We start from the raw sequence: 12,372 nt of genomic DNA, 5'->3' as shown, positions 1-12,372 counted from the left end.
TTACATTTGAGTCATTTAGCAGACACTTAACCAGAGCGATTTACAGGTGCAACGAGGGTTAAGTGCCTTGCTCAAGAGCACAGACAGATTTTTCACACAGTCGGTTTGGGGATTCAAACCAGCGACCTTTTAGGTAATGGCCCAACGCCCTTAACTGCTAGCCTACCTGCCGCTCCATCAAATCGATTGTGGATTGCAATTTAAATCCATCACTCTCATTTGGGACTGTTTTATGTTTTCATTCAAAGAGAAATATGGCTTTTAAACTTTATCCCTGACCTTGGTCATCCTCTATCTTCTCTCTCACATACGCCAAGGTTTCCGTTAGCCATCATTTGCCAATTTATGTCCGTGAAAAAAAATGAAAAAACACATTCCATTGCAAAATAATGCTTTATTCATTGATGGAAATACCAGTCAATGGAAATATGTTTCATGGTCATGCTTATCGGTCTGCAGGTTAATTTGAACAATTTTGTGTAATTAAATTGGCCTGTGTTTATTGTCATTAGTCATCATGTCCTGCAGCTCCTCAACTGGAAAAAAAGTGCTTTTCTAATCCAATTAATTTGGCAACAATTTGAAACGCAATCGTGTGTTAAAAACAGATTTGGTGTACGCTTAAAATGCCAGTGAGGACCACCAGTGAGGATGCCAGTGAGGATAACCAGAACTTATGGGCTAGAAGTTCGGTGGTTTGTGTAATGCCCGGATGTCCTGACCCCAAGGACATGTGACACCATTGCATCAGTTGGGGTCTAACAGCTGCTGGTATGTAACTCCTCCCAGCTGGTGTCTCAGGAGGAGCCGGGTCTGAGGTTAGGGCTTCTTGTATGGCAGAGTGAACATTGCACTGTACCGGTCCCATAATGCAAGAGGAAGGAAGAATGGGTGTAGGGTGTGAGTTAGTAGTCGAAAGGTCAAACTGGCGGGAGAGAGCATCAGCTTTTATGGGGTTTTTTCCCCAGGGATGTAAGTAACATGAAAATCGAAGTGTGTGTAGAAGAGAGCCCAGCGGGCCTCTTGGTCTCTCGAGGGTCATCTTGATGGCGAGACATTCTCTGTTCCCCACATCATAATTCCTCTCAGCAGAGGATAACTTCCTGGAGAAGAAGGCACAGGGATGTGATTTTGGAGGTGGTCCCATCACCTGAGAGAGTACGGCTCCTACTCCTACTTCGGAGGCATCCACCTCCAGGGTGAAAGGAAGGGTTGGATCAGCTTGGTGAAGGACAGGAGCTGAGGTGAAGAGGTGTTTCAAGTTGTTGAAAGCAGTCAGGGCGGTATCAGTCCATTGAACGATCCGGGTCTTTTGGCTGGTAAGGGCAGTGAGGTGAGGCAGTAGAACTGAAGTTCCGAATGAACTGGTGATAGTAGTTGGAGAACCCAATGAAATGTTGGAGTTCCTTAACGGTGGTGGGTTTGGGCCAGTTAACCCCCTGTAGGGGTCAGTACGAATCCGAGGACATTTACCGAGGTTACATGGAAGGTGCTCTTTTCAGTCTTCACATAAAGGTTATGGTCAAGGAGCCATTGAAGAACCTTTTGCACATGCTGTATGTGTTCCTTCAGGGAGTAAATCAGGATGTCCTCAATGTAGACGATGAGAAAGCAGTTGATCATATCCTGGAAAACCTCATTGATAAAGGATTGGAAGATGGCGGGGGCGTCAGTAAGGCCATAGGGCATGACCAGGTATTCGTAGTGCCCTCATGCGGTGATAAAGGCCGTCTTCCATTCGTCCCCTTCACGTATACGGCCAAGGTTATATGCACTTCGTAGGTTGAGTTTGTATAGATGTTGGCGCGGCCCACTTGTTCAAGGGTAGCTGGGATCACAGGAAGAGGGAAACTGTTCTTGACCGTGACATCATTCAGGGAATGGTAATCAATACATGGAAAAATACAACCGTCCTTTTTGCCAACGAAGAAGAAGCTGGACACAGCCGGGGAAGGATGAAAGAAATTGTTTGAGTGATTCATCAATGTAGTTCTCCATTGCATCATTTTCCAGGATAGATAAGAGGTAAACACGGCCCTTTTGTGGGAACACTCCAGGGAGTAAGTCAATAGCATAGTCCCTGGGCGATGTGGTGGCAGAGTGAAGGCCTTGATTCTGCTGATGACATTGCTGTTCTAGGTGTATTCAGATGGTATGGTGGGTGGCACTGCAGAGGCAGAGTCCTCAATGGTAGTGGCTCTGCAGGGTAGGCTGAGACAACTGGTGAAGCAGGTAGAAGACCAGGAATGTAGTTCACCTTGTTGCCACGAGATGGCAGGGTTGTGACGACAAAGCCAGGTGTGTCCGAGGGTGAGAGGCTGTTTGGGGGATGAGAGTTCCATGAGTTGAATGGTTTCGTTGTGGAAGATTCCAATCTGGAGGGTGATGCTCTGTGCCAGGTGCGTAATAAAGCCCGTACCCAATGGCTGCCCGTCCAGGGTGTTAATCCTTAAGGGAGGGGTGACAGGTGTTAGATCAATGTCAAGCTCTTGTACTAGCTGGTGATTGATAAAATTACCTGCTGCTCCTGAATCTATCAAGCCCTCTATGTACTTAGTAACCCCCTTCACGGTTATCAATACTGGGATGGAAAATTGTTTCTGGGAGATATTTAAAATAATGACACGCCAACCTGCATGGCAGTAGAGGGACCTTTCTCATCTCTCTGTGGGGGGCGACCAGGGCAATGGCTGAGTAGATGATCTTTCTCTCCATAGTATAGTCAGAGCCCTTCTTGGATCTGCCTTTGACGTTCGATACACGGGAGAGGAGCATGGCCCAATTGCATGGGCTCTGGGATGACGGAATCATGGAAAGAGAAGGTTTGGGTTCCTGGGTGGCAGTTATTCGGCGGTCGGCGGTGTATGGAGATGGACATAAGAATGTATTGATTTAAATCCTGAAGGTCACATCTACAGGCCAGCTCCACCTGAAGTTCCCTGTTGAGCCCTCTTCCGTAGATGGTAAGTAAAGCTGCCTCATTCCATCCACTCCATCCACTCCCTGCAGCCATGGTGCGGACCGCGAGGGCATAGTCGGCAGCTGAATTGCGTCCTTGTTGAAGTTCTATGAGGAAATCTCTTATAGGTTGAACGGAAGGAGAGTGATCGAATACCTCTTTGAAGAGGGTGTGTAAATGGGTCTCTGATCCAAGTTCTGTGCTGTTGACAGTTCATATGGCGGTGGCCTAATCCAGGGCATTGCCTGTGAGTAGAGACACAACAAAATCCCCCTTGCTCTTGTTGGTGGCGAAGTTAGTGGGGTTGTGCTCAATGTCTTTGTTGCATTGCATCAGAAATCCCTGACATTTCAGATTATTTCACTTATAATTCACTGTATCACAATTTCAGTAGGTCAGAAGTTTACATACTCTAAATTGACTGTGCCTTTAAAGCTTGGAACATTCCAGAAAATTATGTCATGACTTTAGAAGCTTCTGATAGGCTAATTGGCATCATTTGAGTCAATTGGAGGTGTCCATGTGGATGTATTTCAAGGCCTACCTTCAAACTCAGTGCCTCTTTGCCTGACATTATGGGAAAATCAAAAGAAATTAGCCAAGACCTCAGAAAACAAATTGTAGACCTCCACAAGTCTGGTTCTTACTTGGGAGCATTCCGTCCCCTAAAGATGAACGTACATTGGTGCGAAAAGTGCAAATCAATCCCAGAACAACAGCAAAGGACCTTGTGAAGATGCAGGAAACAGGAAAGATGCAGGAAACAGGTACAAAGGTATCTATATCCACAGTAAAACGAGTCCTATATCGACATAACCTGAAAGGCCGCTCAGCAAGGAGAAGCCACTGCTCCAAATCTTCCATAAAAAAGCCAGACTACGGTTTGTAACAGCACATGGGGACGAAGATTGTACTTTTTGGAGAAATGTGCTCTGGTCCGATGAAACAAAAATAGAACTGTTTGATCATAATGACCAAATCAAATCAAATGTATTTGTCACATACACATGGTTAGCAGATGTTAATGCGAATGTAGCAAAATGCTTGTGCTTCTAGTTCCGACAATGCAGTAATAACCAACGAGTAATCTAACCTGACAATTCCAAAACTACTACCTTATACACACAAGTGTAAAGGGATAAAGAATATGTACATAAAGATATATGAATGAGTGATGGTACAGAACGGCATAGGCAAGATGCAGTAGATGGTATCGAGTACAGTATATACCATCGTTATGTTTGGAGGAAAAAGGGGGAGGCTTGCAAGCTGAAGAACACCATCCCAACCATGAAGCACAGGGGTGGCAGCATCATTGTGTGGGGGTGCTTTGCTTCAGGAGGGACTGGTGCACTTCACAAAATAGATGGCATCATGAGGCAGGAAAATTACGTGGATATATTGAAGCAACATCTCAAGACATCAGTCAGGAAGTTAAAGCTTCGTCGCAAATGGGTCTTCCAAATGGACAATGACCCCAAGCATACTTCCAAAGTTGTGGCAAAATGGCTCAAGGACAACAAAGTCAAGGTATTGGAGTGGCCATCACAAAGCCCTGACCACAATCCTAAAGAAAATTTGTGGGCAGAACTGAAAAAGCGTGAGCACCCTTACCTGCCGATCTGTAAATTATGTCTTCGTTATCTAGCATGGGTAGGATGGTCATCTGAATCAGGGTTAGCTGGCAGCTGGTTTGAAAGAGGAGCGATTATGATAAAGGAAACCAAGTATTGATTTAACTTTAGCCTGCAGCTTTGATATGTGCTGAGACAAGGACAGTGTATCGTCTAGCCATACTCCCAAGTACTTGTATGAGGTGACTACCTCAAGCTCTAAACCCTCAGAAGTAGTAATCACGCCTGTGGGGAGAGCGGCATTCTTCTTATCAAACCACATGTCCTTTGTTTTGGAGGTACAGTATTTAGAACAAGGTTAAGGATAGAGGAAACTTTTTGGACACTAACAAAGCTTTGTTTTTGGAGCATTTAACACAAAATCCGGGGATGGGCCAGCTGAGTATAAGACTGTATCATCTGCATATAAATGGATTTGAGAGCTTCCTACTGCCTGAGCTATGTTGTTGATGTAAATTGAGGAATTAGGAAATGTTCGACGGGCAAGGAGGCATGGCTGAGTCAAATAGAATCCTGACTTAATGAAGTGGTGATTAAAGAGCTCAGCCATGTGCTTCTTGTCAGTAACAACCACATCATCAACTTTACGGGACATGTGCAGCTGTGAGGAGGAGTGTTTATTCTCCAGGTATTTAATAATTTTCAAGAACTTCTTGGGGTTAGACCCACAGAGAGAGAACTACGCCTTAATTAAAAGCATGTCCCAGTTTAGGTCACCTAGCAGGATAAATTCAGACTTAGTGTAAGTGGCCAGGAGAGATCTTAGGGCAGGTAGGGTTTTTTGATGGAGGATAATAGCACCCAGCAACAGTCAAAAAATAGCTATTTGAAAGTTGAATACTTAAAACCAGCAAATCAAATTGTTTGGGGACAGACTTGGTAGAGACAACCGAGCAGTGAAGGTGATCCTTGGTAAAGATTGCCACTCTCCCACGTTTGGAAGATCTGTATTTCCGAAAAAAGTTATTACCAGAAAGATTAACATCAGTATTCACAACACTCTTCCTTAAAACTTCTTAGGGCTGCAATCCCGTTAACGGGATGATATGACAACAGCCAGTGAAAGTGCAGGGCGCCAAAATCAAAACAACAGAAATCTCATAATTAAAATTCATCAAACATACACATACATACATCAAACACATGTATCTTATACCGTTTTAAAGGTAATCTTGTTAATCCCACCACAGTGTCCGATTTCAAAATGGCTTTACAGCGAAAGCACCACAAACGATTATGTTAGGTCACCACCAAGCCACAGAAAAACACAACCATTTTTTCCAGCCAAAGAGAGGAGTCACAAAAAGCGCGAATAGAGATAAGATTAATCACTAACCTTTGATTATCTTCATCAGATGACACTCATAGGACTTCATGTTACACAATACATGTATGTTTTGTTTGATAAAGTTCATATGTATATCAAAAAATCTGAATTTACATTGGCGCGTTACGTTCACTAGTTCCAAAAACATCCAGTGATTTTGCATAGCCACATCGATTCAACAGAAATACTCGTCATAAATGTAGATGATAATACAAGTTATACACATGGAACTATTATTGATATACCTCTCTTTAATGCAACCGCTGTGTTAGATTTTTTTTAAACTTTACGGAAAACGCAAACCATGCAATAATCTGAGACGGCGCTCAGAAAAATAATCAAATTAGCCGCCATGTTGGAGTGAACAGAAACCAGAAATTACATGATAAATATTCCCTTACCTTTGATGATCTTCATCAGAATGCACTCCCAGGAATCGCTGTTCCACAATAAATGCTTGATTTGTTCGATAATGTCCGTTATTTATGTCCAAGTAGCTACTTTTGTTAGCGTTAGCTACACATATCCAAACGCTTGTGCATTAAAAAGTTATATTACAGGTCGAAGAAACATTTCAAACTAAGTATAGAATCAAACATTAGGATGTTTTTATCATAAATCTTCAATAAAGTTCCAACCGGAGAATTCCTTTGTGTCTAGAGGAGCAACGGAACGCAAGTCGATATCATGTGGAATGCGCATGACCATGAAATGGCTCTCTGCCAGTAACCTGACTTATTCAGCTCTTATTCAGTCCCACAACACAGTAGAAGCCTCATTCAAGTTTCTAAAGACGGTTGACATCTAGTGGAAGCCCTAGGAAGTGCAACTTCAGTCGTATACCAATGTGAATACAATAGGGCCTGAGTTGAAAATGGACCAAATTCAGATTTCTCACTTCCTGTTTTGATTTCTTTTCAGGTTTTTGCCTGCCATATGAGTTCTGTTATACTCACAGACATCATTCAAACAGTTTTAGAAACTTCAAAGTGTTTTCTATCCAATATTAATAATAATATGCATATATTAGCAACTGAGACTTCTCATGTGAAGGGGTGCCGGATAGGAGCTGTTTGACTAAGGGGTCTGCCAGCAGCCTCGTTCTTAGTCACGCGCATTTCACATGAGGTATTTGTTGTTCCATTGCTTTTCTACAGACAATGGAAATCTCCCGTTGGAACATTATTGAACATTTATGATAAAAACATCCTAAAGATTGATTCTATACTTAGTTTGACAAGTTTTTTCGACCTGTAACATAACTTTTGAACTTTTCGTACGACTGGACCTGAATGCGCTTTTGGATTTATTAACTTTTTATGGCTGCAGGGGAAGTATTGAGTAGCTTGGATGAAAAGGTGCCCATTGTAAACGGCCAGCTCCTCAGTCTCAGTTGCTAATATATGCATATTATTATTAGTATTGGATAGAAAACACTAAAAGTTTCCAAAACTGTCAAAATATTGTCTGTGAGTATAACAGAACTGATATTGCATGCAAAACCTTGAGGAAAATCAAAGCAGGAAGTGCCTTCTATTTTGAAAACTCCATGTTCCATAGCCTCCCTTTGCTCCATTGAAAGGGATATGAACCAGATTCCTTTTCCTATCGCTTCCTCAAGGTGTCAACAGTCTTCAGACATAGTTTCAGGCTTTTATTTTGAAAAATGAGCCAGAATGATAACATCGCGTCAAGTGGTCACATGAGTTTTGCTCGCGCTACAGTTTGGATAGGTATTGCTTTTCCCTCTCCTACTGTGAAAGACATTTGCGGTTGATATATTATCGATTATATATTTTAAAAACAACCTGCGGATTGATTATAAAAAATGTATGACATGTTTCTGTGGACATTATGGAAACTATTTGGAATTTGTCTGCGTTGTCGTGACCGCTCTTTCCTGTGGATTTCTGAACGCGACGAACAAACGGAGGTATTTTGGATCTAAAAATAATCTTTATGGAACAAAAGGAACATTTGTTGTGTAACTGGTAGTCTCGTGAGTGAAAACATCCGAAGATCATCAAAGATAAACAATTAATTTGATTGCTTTTCTGATTTTCATGACAGAGCTTCCTGATGCTAAGTGTACTTAATGTTTTATCGTGCGATCGATAAACTTACACAAACGCTTGGATTGCTTTCGCTGTAAAGCATCATTTCAAAATCTGACACGACAGGTGGATTAACAAAAGGCTAAACTGTGTTTTCCTATATTGCACTTGTGATTTCATTAATATTTATATTTATAGTAATATTTATTGTATGTAACGCTATGCTATTCCGCAGTTGTCGATGACACTTATCCCGATATAGGGATTGCAACCGTAACAAGTTAACAAAAGAAGCTATTTGGACATAAATGGACATGAATGATGGACATTATCGAACAAAACAAGCCTTTATTGTGGAACTGCGATTCCTGGGAGTGCATTCTGATGAAGATCATCAAAGGTAATCTAATATTTATAATGCTATTTATGACTAATGTTGGCTGCGCAACATGGCGGATATTTCTATCGGCTGGTTTGGGCTCTGAGCGCCGTTCTCAGATTATGCTTTTTCGTAAAGTTTTTGGGAAATCTGACACAGCGGTTGCATTAAGGATAAGTGTATCTAAAGTTCCATACTTCAATTTACTTCAACATTTATAATGAGTATTTCTGTGAATTCATGTGGCTCTCTGCAACATCACTGCATGTTTTGGAACTACTGAACATAACACGCCAATGTAAAATAAGATATTTGGATATAAATATGAACTTTACTGAACAAAACATGTATTGTGTAACATGAAGTCCTATGAGTGTCATCTGATGAAGATCATCAAAGGGTAGTGTTGGGGAATAATCAGGATTAGTTGGGTAACATAGATACATTTTTTATTTTCATTATATGCTTGTGAGTTACCTCTCATCAGAATGTCTATTTTTGTATAATACTGTTTGCAGTTATCTGTTCTCTGTCATGGGGTAAGTTACTTGGGCCGCAGAGAGGGGAGGGGTCAAGCTTGTCTTCATATGTAAACATATCTTTTAGATCAATTATCTCTTGGCTCCACAATGTCTGTGTGCCAGTCACTGTGTCTCTGTGATCTTGTCAAGGAGGGATGTATTTGATATATGCCTGTTGATAGGTTTTGTTTTATGGTCCTGAGAGCGAGATAAGAACATAGTTTAGGAGACAAAGCTGAAAGATCATTTGTAGCCAATGCTGTCTGGCTATGTGTGTCTTTGCTATAAAGGATCTCAGTTGCAATGTGTAAGGACTCTCAGAGAATTCATTGATTGACACTGAATTGATCTGAGAGTCACAGGGTTGTGATGGAGCTCATATAATTAAAGATGGACTTTATGATAACTCTGACTTGTGTGTGGTTTGCTCTCATGATTTGGTAAATACAGGAAATTTCCACGACATTACTGATTAATTTGATCTCAATTTGTGATTTTTGCGACTCCTTTTTAGGCTGGAAAAATGGCTGTGAGTTGGTGGTGACCTATCATAATCGTTTGTGGAGCTTTGGCTGTAAAGCATTTTTCAAATCAAACACTGTGGCTGGATTAACGAGATTTTTATCTTTAAAATGGTGCCTAATACTTGTATGTTTGAGATATTTGATTTATGAGATTTCTGTTGATTTGTATTTGGCGCCCTGCAATTTCATTGGTTATTGGCGAGGGGTTCCGCTAGCGGAACGGGGTTCCCCAGTCCTAGACAGGTTATACAGGAAACATTGGAACTTTAACTTATTTGGGGTAGGGGACAGTATTGGGTAGCTTGGATGAAAAACGTGTCCAAATTAAGCTGCCTGCTACTCAGCCGTAAAAGCTAGAATATGCATATAATTTGTACATTTGGATAGAAAACACTCTGAAGTTTCTAAAAATGTTTCAATGATGTCTGTGAGTATAACAGAACTCATATGGCAGGCAAAAACCTGAGAAAAAATCCAACCAGGAAGTGGGAAATAGATTTTCACCTCAGCCCTCATTGAAGATACAGTGGGATATTAGTTATGTTTCACTTCCCAAGGCTTCCACCAGATGTCACCTGTATTTAGAACCTGTTTTGAAGATTCTACTCTAAAGGAGGGGCTCATAAGAGCTCTTTGAGTGAGTGGTCTGGCAGAGTGCCACAGCCTCGGTCTGGCACGCTCATGTGAAAGGTAGCTACGTTCCACTTCATTTGCACAAGGAATTGTCCGGTTGGAACATTAATGAAGTTATATGTTAAAAACATCCTAAAGATTGATTCCATACTTAGTTTGGCATGTTTCTACGGGCTGTAATGGAACTTTTTGAACTTTTCGTCCGATGTTCGGTGTGACCTGAACGCGCTTTTGGATTTGTTTACCAAACGCCCTAACAAAAGAAGATATTTGGACATAACTGATGGACATTATTGAACAAATCAAACATTTATGGTGGAACTGGGATTCCTGGGAGTGCATTCTGATGAAGATAGTCAAAGGTAAGTGAATATTTAAAATGCTATTCCTGAGTAATGTTGACTACCCAATATGGCGGGTATTTTTTTGGCTGCTTTGTTGTCTAAAGGCTGTACTCAGATTATTGCATGGTTAACTTTCTCTGTAAAGTTTTTTTGAAATCTGACACAGCGGTTGCATTAAGGTGAAGTTTATCTAAAGTTCCATGTATAATAGTTGTGTCTTTATCAATGTTTATTATGAGTATTTCTGTAAATTGATGTAGCTCTATGCACAATCACCGCATGTTTCAGAACTACTGAATGTTTCGTTCCAATGTAAAGTCCGATGTTTTTATATAAATATGAACTTTATCAAACAAAACGTACATGTATTATGTAACATGAAGTCCTATGAGTGTCATCTGATGAAGATCATCAAAGATTAGTGATTTATTTTATCTCTATTTGTGCTTTTTGCAACTCTTCTCTTTGGCTGGAAAAATGGCTATGTTTTTCTGTGGCTTGGTGGTGACTTAACATAATCGTTTGTGGTGCTTTCGGCTGTAAATCCTTTTTGAAATCAGACACTGTGGCTGGATTAATTAAAATTGTATCTTTAAAATGGTGTAAAATACTTTTATGCTTTAGGAATTATAATTATGAGATTTTTGTTGTTTTGAATTTGGCGCCCTGCACTTTCACTGGCTGTTGCGGGGGGTGTTCCGCGAGCGAAAACAGGTCAAACGAAACGAGGTGCAGCTAGTTTGCAGTCTTCAGTTTGAAGTGATTGTGTTAGCTGTGTTGTTCACAAGCTCCTATGAAGAAAAGTGTCCTATTCTATTCTGCTCCACACCTTGTCCCAATCTCCTCTACTCATTGTCCCAATCTACTCCACTCCACACCACATTCCACTCTATTCTACTCCACTCCTTGTCCCACTCTACTCTACTTCACTTCACTCCACTCCTTGTCCCACCCTACTCTACTACACTCCTTGTCCCACTCTACTCTACTTCACTTCACTCCACTCCTTGTCCCACTCTACTCTACTACACTCCAGCCATTGTCCCACTCTACTCTACTCTTTGTCCCACTCTTCTCCACTCCTTGTCCCACCCTACTCTACTACACTCCTTGTCCCACTCTGCTCTACTGCACTCTTTGTCCCACTCTATTTTACTCCACCCTTGTCCCACTCTTCTCCACTCCTTGTCACACCCTACTCTACTACACTCCTTGTCCCACTATTTTACTCCACCCTTGTCCCACTCTTCTCCACTCCTTGTCCCACCCTACTCTACTACACTCCTTGTCCCACTCTATTTTACTCCACCCTTGTCCCACCCTACTCTACTACACTCCTTGTCCCACTCTGCTCTACTGCACTCTTTGTCCCACTCTATTTTACTCCACCCTTGTCCCACTCTTCTCCACTCTTTGTCCCACCCTACTCTACTACACTCCTTGTCCCACTCTACTCCATTCCTTGTCCCATTCTACTCCACTCCACATCCCACTCTACTCCACTCCACATCAGTCTATTCTATTCTACTCCACTCCTTGTCCCGCTCTGCCCTACTCCATTCCTTGTCCCACTCTACTCCACTCCTTGTCCATCTCTACTCCACTCCTTGTCCATCTCTACTCCACTCCACGTCCCACTCTACTCCACTTCACGTCCCACTCTACTCCACATCTCACTCTACTCTATTCTACTCTACTCCTTGTCCCACTCTGCTCTAATGCACTCCTTGTAACACTCTACTCTCCTCCACTCCTTTTACACTCCACGCTACACGACACTACACCCAATTCATCTTTCTCTCTCTTCCCAATGACAACATTAATCAGCAATTTTAAACAACACCCATTGATACCACATTTATACTGTCCTCTTTAATACAGCTTTCATTAAGAACATATGAGGGTGTTTCAAATGTTGAGAGGACACATTCACCTTGGGAAAAAGTAACTGCTGTGTGTGTGTGTGTGTGTGTGTGGCCCTTTATGGTTTGGGTTCT

Source organism: Oncorhynchus tshawytscha, linkage group LG12 (assembly GCF_018296145.1).
Source record: "Oncorhynchus tshawytscha isolate Ot180627B linkage group LG12, Otsh_v2.0, whole genome shotgun sequence".
In the NCBI taxonomy this organism is placed as follows: domain Eukaryota; kingdom Metazoa; phylum Chordata; class Actinopteri; order Salmoniformes; family Salmonidae; genus Oncorhynchus; species Oncorhynchus tshawytscha.
This window is presented reverse-complemented; position numbering follows the sequence as displayed.